Source organism: Protomyctophum bolini (genome assembly GCF_963924005.1).
Source record: "Protomyctophum bolini genome assembly, chromosome: 11".
Classification (NCBI taxonomy): Eukaryota; Metazoa; Chordata; class Actinopteri; order Myctophiformes; family Myctophidae; genus Protomyctophum; species Protomyctophum bolini.
In genome coordinates, this window is record NC_137872.1 from 38,782,472 (window position 1) to 38,799,092 (window position 16,621).

Genomic DNA, 16,621 nt, shown 5'->3' on the forward strand with positions numbered 1-16,621 from the left:
TATGATCAAGTAGTGGTATTATTTTTTGGAAAAAAACACAAAAAGTTCAAAGTGTTCTGCCTGACAGCGGCGATATGTTGGCGTATAGGCAGGGTGTGTGACGTCCGTTAGCTGTCAGCGCTCTTTGAAACCATGACTGATCCCATCGTCATCACCAGGCCTCCCCCTCTCTCTCTCTCTCTCTCTGTCCTCTGAGGGTGTACACTCATCCACTTCCCGTCTCATTAGCCTTGATGATGAGACGGGCGGGGGGGGGGGGGGGGGGTCTGGTCGAGGGATAGTTTAGGAAAATACAGGTCAGAAGTTGTACTTTTCAGTCCGTCCGTGGAGGACACACACGTTTGCATAAAGATAGATGCCAGGTTAATTTGTTATATTCTATAGAAACATGATGAGCATCTCTGACGCTCAGAAGATCCAGTGGAACTATAAAGGCTCATACATAGTCTGGATTTACGGTGGTTGGGTGACCACCACTTAATGTTATTTCAGCTCGGGTGGTCACCTCACCACTGGAGCGGTGGTCACCCCATCACCGAAAATCCAGACTATGAATATAGTCCTTAACACTTTCCTATAATCTAATGGGGAGTCGTTCACGTCCATCTGCCTGTCCTATAATGTGTTGTCATTCACACCTCCATTCTGAATGGACGGATGTATATTGGGCTCAACAACTCAACAACATAGTGTGCTGTCATTCCTATACCACCAGCAGCGTTGCCAGGTCTGCTTAATTAAGCGACTTAAGGCTTGTTTTTGAGGGGCGTGGCCCCTCCTATATAATGTGCAGCTTTGAGGGTATATGTGTAACTGTAAACAGTAAACAGACATGTATTGTCCTAACACAAACATCGAATGCCATTGATAATGAATGGCCAGTTTGGAGTGTTTGTGTAAACACAAACACCGAAGACAAAATTGAAGACGCAAATTGTGAGTGGCCCGGAATGAGATGATGTATGAGGAATAAGACTAGCGCCCCTCACTTCACACGGGTGTGATTTGTTTTGTAAAGTCACTTATATCTTGTAAAGTTGCTCATTTGGCTTGCTTCCTATACATTTTGAGGGCTGCTATTATGTCCAGCTCTGAGGGTTTGTGTAAACACTAAACACACGTTGTGCTAACAGTAACACAAACATTGAACGCCATTGACAATGAATGGCCGATAATTTGTTTTGGTTATTGTGTAAAACCAGTATAGGTTCTCAAACAATTTCATGCCAAGGAAGGTATACCGGTATACAGAGTGCTATATAGTCCCTTCTCCGGGGCTTGTTTTGTTTTTTGTTTTTTGTTTGACGCGGTTTATTATTTCTCTCGCAAAATCTGGCGACACTGACTGACCGAACCACCGCTCTGAATGGATGTGTATTGGTCAACAACTCTGTCTTATATACTAATGTGCCGTGGTTCACACACCAGCTCTCAATGGATAGATGTGTATTGGGTCAACATCTCGCTCAATGTTCTGCTTGTCTGCAGGGCTTTTCTCCCATTCTCATGTTAATCCCTAATCCTGTTTATTGGCTAGTGTTTGTTGGGCACTCACTAGTTACTATAAAGTATGACAGAATAATACACACGTGCATGAATGAATGGGCGCACGGCGTGCACGACAAACGCGCACATTGATTCCCGGTTTGAGGTGATTCATTCATGCATGGTCACCCTATACTAACTAGTAGCAGGTTATTACAATTACCCTGGCTATATAACCTATACACTAACTAACTAGTATAGCTAGTGTAGCTTATTACAATGAGCTGCGGCTTGGTGGCTCAGGGGTATAGAGTGGCCGGATGGTAACCGCAAGGTCGCCAGTTCGAACCCGGTGCTCCCCCAGAGTTGGTGAAAGTGTCCTTGAGCAATTAAGACTCTGAACCCCTAATTGCTCCTGATGTGCAGGTTGGTGCCTTGCATGGTTTCCGCCGCCATCTGTGAATGGGTGAACGCACAATGTAAAGTGCCTTGGATGAAGGCATGCTTAAATGCACCATTTACCATTTACAATTGCAAAATACAAATAATATTACAGTTATTAACTATGTGTTTTACTAAGTTATAATGATATTATGTTTTTGATCCGGTGGACACGCAACAGGTCAGGATACAAACAGTAAAATAGTATTATGAGTAAAACTAAGTTGTAGCAGGCTAATGTAAGTAGTTATACTCTTGACACCAAGTTACCTTTTAACTATAGTAATTTCTTACGCTGCACAAACACTCTGCCTTTCAGTTTGCAATGCATTGTATACCCTCACAAAAAACATGCAGTAATCCTATGGTCTCTATATACTGCCTCAGCCAGGGGGAGGGGGAAAGGAACTGGTCGGAAATAACGCGTTCCTTCCACACGCTATATACGTTCGGCCGGAGAAACTCTCCCCTGTCATTTGAAAAGACGCAGCTTGGACTCCTCATTCATAGAAAGAAGCATGAGGTCAGTCCATAAGTTTCGGGATAAGGGATAAGAGTGGCGCAAGATGGAGCCCAATATTTGCTGATTTGATGATAAGAGCGCCCCTCATAGTCACTTCACACGGGTGTGATTTGTATAAATATTGTATAGGCTATTAATTACTACTTTGGAACCACTTAAAAAAACGGGTTATTTTATTTTGTATTTCTGATAAGAGTGCCAGATTTTCCTGCCTCTGTGTGTGTGTGTGTGTGTGTGTGTGTGTGTGTGTGTGTGTGTGTGTGTGTGTGTGTGTGTGTGTGTGTGTGTGTGTGTGTGTGTGTGCTTGACTGCTTGTGTGTGCTGTATATGTATGTGTGGTTTATACTGCATACGGCCACTGGTAGGCGCCGTGGAACGATAATAATAGGAGTCCATCCATGTGCCTTGCTTTGCTTTCACACTGCACACATCATATGTGAACAGTAGTTATTTCTAACTAGGACATTTATCATATTTTCTCATATACACACACACACACACACACACACACACACACACACACACACACACACACACACAGTAATCCTCAGTGGCCGTGCCTACATTTTACTTCTAATCTCGTCCCCGCAAGGGAAGTATAGGCTATAGCCGCTATAGCCTACTTCCCATTCCATTTGTCTATATTATGTGTAATGATATACATATACAAATGTAATGGAAATGGAATAGAAAATATTTATTTTATGTTATGTTTTTGCCTCTTCTCATTGCCATTACACAATATCGGGTTATAAGTTTAAAGTCATTAAACATTTTCGTTAAAAAAAAAAAAAGGATCGCAGCTTAAAAATAAATCAAAAAAATAAATAAATACATAAAAAAGAAAGCAGAACAACAAGTGTCGTCGTCGCTGTCGGTCGGTGTTGACTGTTAAAGTAAAGAATGATGTAGCAACAGTCGGTTAGTCAGAGCGTGGGGCTCGCCTCGCCTCGCCTCGGCCCGGATTGGGGCGGCAGATCAGTGGCGGTGACGTCCCGCTGCCTGGGGACGCATGCGGCTCCACAGCCACGCTCTTTGATCAGGTCCTGCACGCTGCATACGAACTAGTATGATTATTACTAGGCTACTTAAGTTGCGGATATGGTTGAAGTTGAATCGTGACCCGTATACGTGGAAAAGGAAATTAAACGCCTCATTGTGTGTTTTTACAAACGCCTGTTTTTGATTATATAGAAGTGTATATTTGTAGTTATATATAGCCTACGTCTTTAGATGTTCTGATGAATTGAAAATGGTGGACCCCAATTATTGTAAAGAAGTGTAGTGCTTCATGGTCTCGTCCACTGTCCACATAGTTAACAGATTTTTGCATTGCGTTGTAGCCTACTGTAATTGTGAAAACGTGTGTGTGTGTGTGTGTGTGTGTGTGTGTGTGTGTGTGTGTGTGCGCGCGCGCGCGCGCGTGTGTGTGTCTAAAAGCTTAAACATTAAAAAACTATAGCTGGATCGGCTATTTCAACTAAGTATGCTGCCGCTATAGTATAGGGCATTAATTCGTTTAAATTATGATAACACAAATACTCCGCGTGCCCGACAGACAGACAGACAGACTGTCACAGACAGACAGACAGACAGACTGTCACAGACAGACAGACAGGCAGCAACGGCGAGGCATTTGTGTGCTATGCAGCTGCCAGGACCAGCCATGAGCCGCTGTCGGCGCCGTTACTTTGAAGTGTAGGCGCGCGTGCATGCGTGTGTTTGTGTGTGTAATGGTTGTGTGTGCTTGCTCTGTGCACGCACGCGTGCGTGCCGCTGTAGCCTGAGCCTTCACTTCTCTTCAGTTCAGTTCAGTCAGTGTGTGCTGTGCCTGTGTGTCGGATCACACTCTATACTATACGCTATAGTGTATAGTAGTGTGTGTAGCCTACAGTGTGTGTACTGTGTGTGTGTGTGGATTGTATCGGATCATCAGCACAGACAGACCCTGCTATGGACGGCTGCTGCTGGCTGCATGGCAGCGGAGAAGCAGCACCGAAGGACGGATAAGAAAGACCCAGGGAACCGCGCTGTTTTTTGTCTTCTTTCTCCCCCTCCAGACACATACGGATCACATTTTCCTTCTTTCTTTTCTGTGTGTGTGCGCGTGTGCGTCTAAAGAAACCCACAGTGGAACTGAACTGGATGTAAAGGAACCCTGTTGGATTATAACCTGCATTGTTTGTTAGTAGGCTATTATAGTTTTTTTATTATACGTTGGGATCGTATACGGACGGGTTGTTTTAAGGACATATACAACTGTTGGAATCCATGGTAAGTTTTTCAGTTTGAACACGAGCCCTCGGCTCCTCAAACTGGCCCCTTTTTGGAGTTCCCTTTGATGTTCCCTGTTGACTCGCTTTGAAGTTTTTAGAGACGTCTGTTGTAGAAGAAGGCAAAAAAAAACCAAAAGGTCTTTTTCCTTGGGTTTATCATCGCTGCTCGAAGTACTAATAACTGAAGTATTTTGTGGATCGGGTTTGATCGCCTCGTGTTTAGGTCTTCAACGTGTTTAGTTGAAGTTAAGATTGTGGGTTTTTAGAGAGAGAGAGAGGAGAGGAGAGGAGAGGAGAGAAGTGTTTTTTTTTCTTTTCTCCGACAGAAAGAATTCCTTCTTGTGGAATGAATTCCTCCCCCACAACATCTGAGACTTGAGTGTGTACTTTGTGTAGAGACGTTTGAAAGAGAAACAGCTAGTTTATATTCAGCTTCGTATATAGGCTGCACTGTAAATAAACTATAGCCTACAATACATGCGGGCATGTTTTCTACACATGTGGCCCTACGTGTAGCACAAGATCTTATGGACATTGAGTGTCATTTCACATGACGTTTTAATATTTTTAATTCATAAAATCTTGGGAATTGATCGGGGCTGCACACTGCCCCCCCCCTCGCCCCCGATAAAAAAAAAGCTATTTTGGTGTATTAAACATGATATTTACTGATGCGAAATGCCTTGCCGCAAGCACTGTCTCCATAGTCCAGCATGTATATCGATTATTACACCGCTATTACACAATCTGTCAGATTAGATGTGATTTTCGGCGATCATTCATTCATGCATGATAAGCTTATTATGGACTTGGACTTATAAGTGACGGTGGTTGAAGCGCTGTGCTGTATACAAATAAATAAAGCACATTATTTGACGTGGTTTGGAAGTATATGCTATATAGAGAGCCTCATAGCAGAGACAGAGCAAACCAAAGCGCCTATGGGCGTCAGTCAAATGGCTGTTGTTAAAACTCCTCATTAACTATTTCGATCACGTTTCTTTCTGTCGATGCAACTCCGTTCGGATCACATCTGTGATGAATCCACGCTGTCTCCGCTCTGTCTCGTCCCGACGAACCAGTTTCAACCCACAGGGAAGGACTGCTGAGCAACAACAACTAAAAGCACTGATTTTAAAACTTGATTTTCGTCTCAAAGACCACCAGTTTGATGATGGGTATACTTTTAATACCCCCCCCCCCCCCTATTTTAATCTCGGGGGAACAGTGCATGGGAACCCAAACTATAGCCTATATACTAGCTACAGAAGACAACATCTGGTTAATTAAGTCTGTACAGAGTTTACAAATGGTTCCATTTGTAAACTCTCAGAGTTACAGACACGAAAAGGGGTCCCTGAACCTGATGTTGATGAGACCCATTAGTGAATTTAATGTGTCGCATAAGGTGCATTATGGATGGATTAAGGGAGGGATGGATGCATTGATGGAGGGATGGATGGAGGGAGTGATGGATGGATGGATGGAGGGAGGGAGGGAGGGAGGGAGGGAGGGAGGGAGAGAGAGAGAGAGAGGGAGGGAGGGAGGGAGGGATGGATGGATGGATGCATTGATGGAGGGAGGGAGGGATGGATGGATAGATGGATGGGAGGGCTAACATGTGGTCTGCAGTGAGGGACTGTCTGATGATGTCAGCTGTATAGTGGTCAGCTAATTTGCAAAGACGAATCCAAAGAGGCGTAATTGAACATGTGTCTCTTTGTGTTGTATAGACCAAACAAGGCTTCATTAGTGAGTTAACTACTCAGACTGCACATAACGTGAGTCTCGTTGGCTTCCCCCAACGCACGGCCAATGTGGAATTCAAGTCAAAGAAAACCTCACAAGTTTTCTTTTTTCACTCCCCTCCTCGGCTTTAAACGATGCGTTTCAACTCTTAATTCGAGCTCGCTGTAGCTGCAGCGTATTGTTTGACGTAATACCTTTGAACCTAGACCGGTGCCAGATGATGATAATATAATCCGGGGTGAGACAAACCCGCGTGACCTCTTCTCTCACACGGACGTGTATCAGTGCAGCAGCTTTTTCCTTTGGAATAATACTTTCTTTTTTTTCTCTCGTTCAGTGAAAGTCAGCGATGGTCTGAAAAAGACTCTCTCTCTCTCTCTCTCTCTCTCTCTCTCTCTCTCTCTCTCTCTCTCTCTCTCTCTCTCTGTCTCTCTCTCTAGCGCGCCTCTCTGCCTTTGAAGTCGGGGCGGATCTGGTTTTGATTAGATCAATACTTTGTGTTTCAGAGAGAAGACAGCCCAGGCAGAGAGAGAGAAGAGAGAAGGCTCCCCTGCTGACATAAGAGAGTGAGGAGATTACAGCATTGAGGAGGCTCAGAGGAAAGAAGGCAGTATATAGAAACCAAAACCAAACCAAGCTTTAGTTTTTTTTCTTTCTTCTGCTGGCTGGCTGGCTTGGCTTGGCTTGGCTTGGCTTGGCTGGCTGGCTGGCTGGCTGCTAGCCTCCCGGAGCGGAGCCATGAGCCGGGCGCTCACGGACCACATCGTCATCGCCACGAGTTTCCGCGAGGATGCCCCTCGACCCCCGGTGCCCGGGGAGGAGGGAGAGGCGACCCCCCGCTGCTACCCCAACAAGCTGGCCATGATGCGACCCCAGGATATTATGGCCGCGTCCAGCAAGTCGCTCATGTTGCTCACCTCGGACTCCTCCTCTCCCTCGGGCTCCATGATGTCCATGGCGAGGAGGAACCAGGACGGCCTCGGGGAGCCCGAGGGGAGCGCCTCGCCCCATGACTCGCCGCTCTCCCCGCTGGACCAAGTCGCTGCACTCGCTGCTCGGCGACCAGGACGGCGCGCTGCTCTTCCGCACCTTCCTGGAGCGGGAGAAGTGCGTGGACACGCTGGACTTCTGGTTCGCCTGCAACGGCTTCCGCCGGATGGACCCGCGCGACGGCAAGACGCAGCGCGTGGCCCGGGCCATCTACAAGCGCTACGTGGACGCCGGCGGCAGCGTGGTGGTGGCCCGGCAGCTCAAGCCGGCCACCAAGACGTTCATCCGGGACAGCGTCAAGAGGCAGCACATCGACTCGGCCATGTTCGACCAGGCGCAGACGGAGGTCCAGGCCGCCATGGAGGAGGGCGCCTACCGGACGTTCCTCGCCTCGGACGTCTACCTGGATTACGTGCGGACGGGCGGCGAGAACGGCGGCGGCGGCGGCCACGCGGCGGCGAACGGATGCATGGGCGACCTGAAGGTGGTGTGTGAAGGATACCTGCCCACGCTGGACGAGGAGGAGGAGTGGAGCTGTGACTTCCGGGCCAAGGCGCGCATGGTGGGCCTGTCGGCCCATAAGGCGCTCTGCATGAGGGCCACCACCGTGGCCGTGCAGCAGGGCACCGTGGAGGTGATGGAGAAGGGCTACAGGTGAGACACGTTTATTTATGATTATGATAATAATTGATTATTGTTATCGTTGTTGACGTCGCACACTCGTCGACACAGTAAAACTCCCCCAGCGTTGCATGCGGGTTTCAGTGAAAAAGGGGACCTGTATGGGTCAGAGTTATAGGCCAACAATGGAGCTCTCTCTCTGTGTCGATGCATTACATAATCATGATGTAAGTATCCTATAATCTTAAAGGGATTAAGGTAATGAGTGCAGGGTAATGAAGCTCTCTCTCATCTTCTCCCCTCTGTCTGCCTGCCGGCTGCGTGTGTCACTGTCTTACATTTAAATGAAATTCATTCACTTATACTGGCACGAGAAACATACTTATACACCTCAACCTCTCCCGTTATAGCTGTCTGTCTCCCTGCGTGTGTGTGTGTGTGTGTGTGTGTGTGTGTCTCTCTGACTCTCTGAACGGCAATGCTCTTTCCATCGCGGCACAGGCAGCAGAGCTCTCTCTCTCTCTCTCTCTCTCTCTCTCTGGCGTTCCGTTCCTCTGGCTCGTGCGAGTTTCCGGCCCTTTGAAATAGTTGCTCAGAAGCGGGGACGGTCTATATATCCAGCGCGGGGGAAGCTCTTCACAGAGCCCATGCAATGCATGCAGCCTCATGGCCCCCTGCCCCAGAACCCACCGGGGCCAATAATAACGCACCATGCCATTGCACTGTTGTGCCTTAATTTCCGACATGCAGGCAGCCACCACCGTCCTGACGCCACTGGCGCGGATATAAATCTATAACGCGGATTGGCCCCGCTGTTTGAAAATCTATATTTAACGGCCCTCCTGTTTTTCTTCTCGCACGCTCTGATTATAATTCATGGCCTCGTCCTAAGCACCAATGGTTCTGAAAGTGCAGGGACCCCCCGGGGGTCCTTAAGGGGGCCCCCCTGGAAAATAGAGTATCAACCACTATTTTTATACTTAGGATATTCAAAATAGCTGAGCACCACGTCACGTGTTGGGGCTTGCAGCAGGAAGAATTGTGGAAAAACGTGGAACAATTTTAGAACATGAATCTTAAATCTTAATGGGGGGTCCCTGCGTGGCACTAAATCTTTTCAGATGGGCCTCGTCGGCCGCCCCAACTATATCCTTGACACGAGAAGAACCACTTTGAAATGTGTTTATTTTCTTTCCTCGAGAAGAAAAAAAAAGGTCTCGTTGTACGGAACTATTTCCAACTGTTGACACGTATATGGCAGCAACATCCACTGTGACATGCAGGACTGTCGAAGAGCATAGCTTCTGATCAAGCATGCCTCAGATCTTCTGCACCCAGAAGATGATATTTTATAGTGTGTTGATGGATGTTTTTTTTTTTTTAGATCTATATTTTTGGGGCTTTTAGTTTGTTAGGACAGTAAAGCTGACACGGAACGGGGAGAGACACTCGGGATGGGGACTCGAACCCACGACACGCCGTCACGCTATACATCGCAGCTATAGGTGAACCTTTATAGTGTGTGATGGACGGACATGTCGGGTCGCCCCCAGAAGATGAACTTTTACAGTGTGTGAATGATGGATCTCCTCTCCTCTCCTCTCCTCTCCTCTCCTCTCCTCTCCTCTCCTCTCCTCTCCTCTCCTCTCCTCTCCTCTCCTCTCCTCTCCTCTCCTCTCCTCTCCTCTCCTCTCCTCATCTGATACAGTTGTTCCTAATTACAATCCCCCCCCACACAGCAGCACCAGCTAAAGTAGAAAATCCCCCCCCCCCCCCCCCCCTCTCTCTCTCTCTCTCTCTCTCTCTCTCTCTCTCTCTCTCTCTCTCTCTCTCTCTCTCTCTCTCTCTCTCTCTCTCCCTCTCTCTCTCTGTCTCTCTGCTGTGCTCTCTCCTTTCTTGTTTATGTCAGTCCTCCTCTGATTCCTTCCTTCGCTGCCTGTACCGGTGTACCCCACCACCACCACCACACCAACCCTCTTTCCACTTGTATCATTTCCTTTTAGAAAACGCGGGGATGGGAGAGAGAGTAGGGAGAGGCATGCTCTGGGAGGGAGAGGAGAGGAGAGGAGAGGAGAGGAGAGGAGAGGAGAGGAGAGGAGAGGAGAGGAGAGGAGAGGAGAGGGAGAGTGTGCCTCACGAAAGGAAGAATGAATGGGAGAGAGGGAGAGTGAGAGGGGGAGAGAGAGGGAAGGAGGAATGCAAGGCCAGCTGTGTTAAATACCTGCCTCTCTGCAGCCCTCTGAAGGTCAGCTCAGAGCTGGAGGCCTAGAGCTTTAGTCATGCTGGGCCTCTCTCTCTCTCTCTCTCTCTCTCTCTCATAAAGAGAACCCCCTCCCCTGCTCTCCCCCTAGTTTCATTTCTCTCCTTTCTTTCCTTTCCTCTCCTTCTCTCTGACACACTCTCACGCTTCCTCTCTCTCTGTCTCTCTCTCTCTCTCTCTCTCTCTCTCTCTCTCGTCCCCCCCCACCCCTGTACGAAGACAAGAATGCACCACAGCAGGAGATGAAGGCTGAGGGATGTGTGCGTGCGTGCGTGCGTGCGTGCGTGCGTGCGTGCGTGCGTGCGTGCGTGCGTGCGTGGAGAGACATAGAGAGAGACTCGGTGCATCGAGATTGCAGCGAGCAGGAAAGCAAAGCCGGTCGAGTGTTCACGTTCATGCACTTATATAGTACTCCATTATGGCCTTTTATCAGCTTGACCGGTGGTAAAACACTCGTATAAGAATATAGTGATATCTGTGATCCGATATATATACGATGACCATGCATCGACTACTATCAGAGAGACTGACGTCTCTGCTGTGCAGAGCGATACGAGACGTCTGTATCCATGTCTGTTCTTATCCTCGGGTTTTATAATCTTGTGGTCACGTCATGTGTGTGTCCACTGTCCAATACTGTGTATATATATATATATGTGTGTGTGTGTGTTTGTGTGTATTAACCCCTCGTCCTCCTCCTCCTGCAGGTCGTACAGGAGAGGAGGGGACCCCCCGCTGGCCCCCCCCGCTGGCCCCCGTCTCCTGCACCAACGACAGCGAGGTGTCGAGCGACGCGCTGACCGACGACTCCATGTCCGTGACCGACAGCAGTGTGTGAGTATATACCCTAAGAACTACAACTCCCATGAGTTATCGTTCAAATTGAAATGTTTGTGACATGGTGTGATCAATCATCCAATCAAGTGATGAGCATAATATTCTGTCCTATATGTGTCACTTTTTTGACTATATGCCTGAAGTCAGTATCTAGACCGAAAGCCTGCTAAGTAAATACATCGATTGTGCAGCAGATCTGATTCAGTGATGAGCGGCGGTTCTTTTTCCATTAAGCAGTGTAAAATGCACCCTATATTAGCCTCACTGTGCTTTATTAGACCGTGATGCACGGATACCCCCCGCAATAACTCAGAGAGTGTACAGACGCTCAGCGTTACAGACTTGTCACTTCAGTGGGGTCCATTTGATTCCTAAACCATTTAAATTCAACCACCCCCCGCTGGAAGAACCCCCCCCCCCTCCTCAAGACCCCATATGACCACATTTGGGAAAGCCACGCTGACACACTATAGAACGGCCGTTCCTTCGCCATGGTCGGTACGCGGCCGGCCTGCCCTATACCACAGTTGTGTTTGCACAGTTGCTATGTTTATCTTGGGGGGGGGGGGTTTATTTTAGCGCATGAGAATCGGAAGCGCCGGTTTCAGATATATGAAGATCAGATGTCAGCTGCTTGGAGTCAAGTGTTGGGTGCCGGCAGATTGTGTATACTGTATACTATAGCCTCCAACCCAACAACTCCCCTTAACCCCCCCAACTCCCCCCCCACCCCCCACCCCCGGCAGGCAGGCCGACGAATCCATGCCCAACTTGTCTGTCCTGCTGTGGGTTGGTTGGTTGGTTGGTGCAGGGTTGGTTGGTTGGTTGGTTGGTTGTTTGTTTGGTTGGTTGGTTGGTTGGTTGGTTGGTTGGTTGGTTCGTTTCGTTCGGCAGCTATTGTCTCTTTCGGGTGAAAACCCTCATGTGACCAAAGCTTTTCAGGGTTCAAATTCAGTAGAAAAGTATAGCAGATCTATAAGCTCACATACATTTCACATATTCCAATCACGATGTGATTGGAATACGCCGTGAGCTTGTAGTCGTTATAGCTCCGAGTCTGTGAGTACAAAACAAACCCTCGTCTAGTTGCTGGTGGGGTGTTATGCCCAAACCACACCAAGGGGTCGGGACAAAAAGGTTTTAAACCCATTTTGGTGTTTTAAAGCACTATGTTATAGTTTAGCCTATTTGAGAAATATTTTAGAAGTGCCTCCGATAAACCAAGAACCTACAGTAGCATCGGTCTAAAACTGTATATATCATCAAAGACTAAAAGTCTGTGTACGGTAAACAAATTAACGTATATAGCTTCTGTCTAAAGCAACATGCTATCTAAACTTCATTTGAACCTTTGCGTAAAGGCTTGCATCGTCGTCAAGGCCATATAGGTCAGGTGCTCTAAAGGGTGAGTCCGAAGCGTTTGGCCCGCTGTGCGTACGTGCGCTGCGTGTGTGCGTATACGTGTCCGTGTCCTCGTGCGCTGCGCGGCTCGTGCTGTATACGTGCAAAGTGCAGCGAGGGAGCGACATCACCTGGTGTGTCCATTTGTTTGCTGCCCATGTGACGAGGCGCCATGAAGTCACCGCCGCGGGCGGCGCTTTGTCTCAAGGCCAATGCAGCGGTGTGGTCAGCTGTCTGATAGAGAGACTACAGGAACCCTCCTGGCAGGCAGGCAGGCTTTATCTCTCTCTCTCTCTCTCTCTGCACGCGACCCGCTTACGACACACCGCCGGTGTTGTCAGATCTTTGCGAGAGAGAAACAATCAACCGCGGCTCAAAAGACGCAATTATATTTTAGGCCACATCTATAAGCTTGTGTAGATCATCAGCAAGATTCTCATTTAGAAATGTTTGAACAACATAAATCTCTGTTTGTTCCTGCATGGAGCAAACTATTTTCAGATGGGGGACAATTACATATTGATTTGGGGGGGGGGGGGGGGGGGGGGGTCCTGGACATGACCAGCACCCTGACGCCCCCATGACCAGGGACACTGACTCCCCCCACGACCAGGACACTGACTCCCCCATGACCAGGACACTGACTCCCCCATGACCAGGACACTGACTCCCCCATGACCAGGACACTGACTCCCCCATGACCAGGACACTGACGCCTCTATGACCAGCACCCTGACGCCCCCATGACCAGGACACTGACTCCCCCATGACCAGGACACTGACGCCTCTATGACCAGCACCCTGACGCCCCCATGACCAGGACACTGACTCCCCCATGACCAGGACACTGACGCCTCTATGACCAGCACCCTGACGCCCCCATGACCAGGACACTGACTCCCCCATGACCAGGACACTGACGCCTCTATGACCAGCACCCTGACGCCCCCATGACCAGGACACTGACTCCCCCATGGACCAGGACACGGACGCCAGCTTTACAGCGGTCATATACAGCTATATGGGAGGCTATATAAAGTGTCTGTAGTCGGGCGTATCTCTGGACGAGCCCTGCATCAAAGAGAACAGCACGCAGGGGTCCCTGATTGCCGTCGCGCGCCGCACGCCACGGCACACACTTTGGCCGACGCGGTGGCCCCGCCCCCTGAGTCAGCGAGGGAAACCGATAAAAAAAAAAAAGTTTCCTCAACTTCCTGGTTTGCTCTGCGGCCTTGATCGAAATATCTGGCCGAAATACCCCCCCCCTCTCTCTCCAACCCCCACCCCCACTCTCTCACACACACACACACACACACACACACACACACACACACACTTTAGGTCAGTTAACAGGGCCTGGAAACATTTGAATCTCATTTACAGATAAAGAAAATAATAGCAAAGGGAGGAAAAAAGCAATGGAGGAAGGGAGAGAGAGAGAGGGAGAGAGAGAGTTGTGTGTTTGGTTGTGGGTGGGTGGGGGGGGGGGGGGGTGCTTATATCTTATTTATGGATTTGCTTGGACTCTGGGGAATGCAGCTGCGCAGACTTCAAACATTACCTTATCTTACAAACCAGCCTTTTGATGTGTGGAGATCAGAGGCTGGCTGCGGCAGCGCTTGCCAAATGAAGATTGGAGCGGAGGGGGTGTGGGAGGAGGAGGAGGGGGAGGGGATGGGGGGGGGGGGGGGTGGGGTGGAGGGCAGCTATGCGCATGACTGTGGCATTTCAAAGCAACAGTGGAAAAGATTTGCTCCTCCTCGTGCGAGGAGGCTGCTGGGTCAACCAGGAGAAACTGTGCTGTTTAGCTCGGAAAGAAAAGACAGTGATTTAGTTTATGTCAAAGAGCTCCGGGTTGAAGGTGTAGGGCTCTGCGTTTTGACGTATACAGGACTCGTTCTAAAAGCGCGTGGGCCAGAAGCTTCCCAGCCCCCCCGCGTGCTCCAGGGCGGGCACGATTGTTCATGTCTATTTTAGCTTCTTGAGTACTAGCTTGCGCACATCAGTATAGTTCTCAAACCTTTATGTGCCAAGGACCCCAAATATATGTATATATATATATATGGACCCCCGTCTGAAAAGGTTTTGAAGGGAGGGACCACCCCCAGAAGAGAAGATTTGGGTTAGAGAAAATCTAACCCAAACGCTTTCAAGAGTTTTCAAAAATGACACCTCGCTATTTTTGAGAACCACTAGGAGGTAAAAAAAAACAAAAAAAACAATATATATATCCATATAAAACCCTGAAGCTGAACTGTGACTGGGATATGATCTTAGCTTTTAACCCATTTTGGGCAGGAACCCCTTTTGGGTGTTTAAACATTGTTATAATTTAGCTATTGAAAAGTAGCAGACCTATACAAGCTTGTAGCGCACCACTCAACAACAAAAATCGTGAAAATATTTATTTCATAAAACTTCGACGTCAGGCCTAAATGGGTTAACCCGCAGCCTCTTATATGGGTTGCTTTTTCATATCCAATATCTGCGTTGTCATGGTTACGGGGCCCTCATCCTATAGGCTCCGCTGCAGAGCCAAAGCTATAAAGATGGGTGTCATTGGCAGGGCAGCTGAAAGAAAAGAAAAAAAAAACATGCTCCCCAAAGACGCACACTCAAAACATCAGTAAACATCCACCAAACCATGTGGTCTCAAACATTTTCATGTTAAAAACCCAAAATGTATACACTTATTAGCCCGCGGACCGACCCCCATTTGAAAAGATATTCCACGCTTCATGGGACCCCCCATATAAGAGAAGACCTTTACAGCTCTAGCAGTGATTCTCAACCATTTTTGACATGCATTAGGCTACGGACCCCCATTTAATGACATTTCTATCAACTATATTATATTATATTAACTCCGAGAGTGTGCAAGTTGAACCAAGTGGACTCTGTCCACAGTTACACACTCGTAAGGGTGCAATTGGTTCCTAACTTCCTATAACTATCTATCATTTAGCTGGGGAGTGCAGGGGACCCTTTGCAACTCCCTCAAGGACCCCCGGGGGGGGTCCCCGGACCCCACTTTGAGAACCACTGCGCTAAAACGGAACAACTTGCAGTCAAGATGGGCATTCAAAGACCCGTCTCTGAATGGGCTCTTATGTTCCTGAATTAAGCCTGTAAAAAAAAACATGAAAAGCTCCCAAATAGATAGAATTAATACATTGGATTTCTTCATGTTTAGGAGCCGCTGCGCTTGATCTAGCAGATGTCCGCCAACAAGGTACTTCCCAGCAGGGATCTGTCGCGACTTAATTGAGGCTCGTGATTGGTTAATTGACCTGTGTGTGTGTGTGTGTGTGATCTTTTGTTTGTATGTTGGTTTTCCACGGCGACAGCGATGGCATCCCTCCCTACAAGCTGGGCTCCAAGAAGCACATCCACAGAGAGATGCAGAGGAACATGAGGATGAACAGCCAGGTCTCCCTGCCCGCCTTCCCTGTGAGTGCACGCACGCACGCAACGCACGCACGCCACGCAACGCACGCACGCACGCACACCACACGCACGCAGACCATCAGAAGTGTTTTTGTGAAGGCGGGGTCCCACGGTGTAATTTTCCATGCCCCTCTCTGTTCCCCAATCTCTCTTGGTCCCATGAATAGCACACACACACACACACACACAGGATTCTCGATTCAACAGCAAACCAACAAAGATCTGAAGGCTAAAAGCACAGATGTCAAAGACACTGGCTCGCGCGCACACACACACACACGCGCGAGCGCACATGCACACTCACTCTCTCTTGCTATATACCTTTGGTGTCACCTACACCCCCATTAGGTTGCCTTGAAGTCTGCGGGAGACGGGGGGTCTCTAAGCTGTTTATCGCCGCAGCGCTTGGAACACACCGGGGTGTTTCTGCCCCGTCGATGCTGTAAATATGGAGAATAGGGAAAAAGATGATGGGGAAGATCTACTGCCTTGCTTTATCCCTCAGGCTCTGAACACGCACGCACACCCGCACATGCGCACACGCGCACACGAGCACACACGCACACACACACACACACACACGCACACACA

General features: G+C 48.6%; 1 pseudogene across 1 annotated transcript in view; it reads left to right on the plus strand.

Moving 5' to 3' along the window:
- Window positions 1-4,273: 4,273 nt before the first annotated feature.
- Window positions 4,274-16,621, plus strand: part of LOC308323461 (axin-2-like) — a 17,795-nt pseudogene continuing 5,447 nt past the window's right edge. Inside the window, exons 1-4 of the transcript XR_013966224.1 lie at window positions 4,274-4,723; window positions 6,981-8,118; window positions 11,053-11,179; window positions 15,931-16,033. The product of XR_013966224.1 is annotated as an axin-2-like (transcript). The remainder of the gene's footprint in view (window positions 4,724-6,980; window positions 8,119-11,052; window positions 11,180-15,930; window positions 16,034-16,621) is intronic.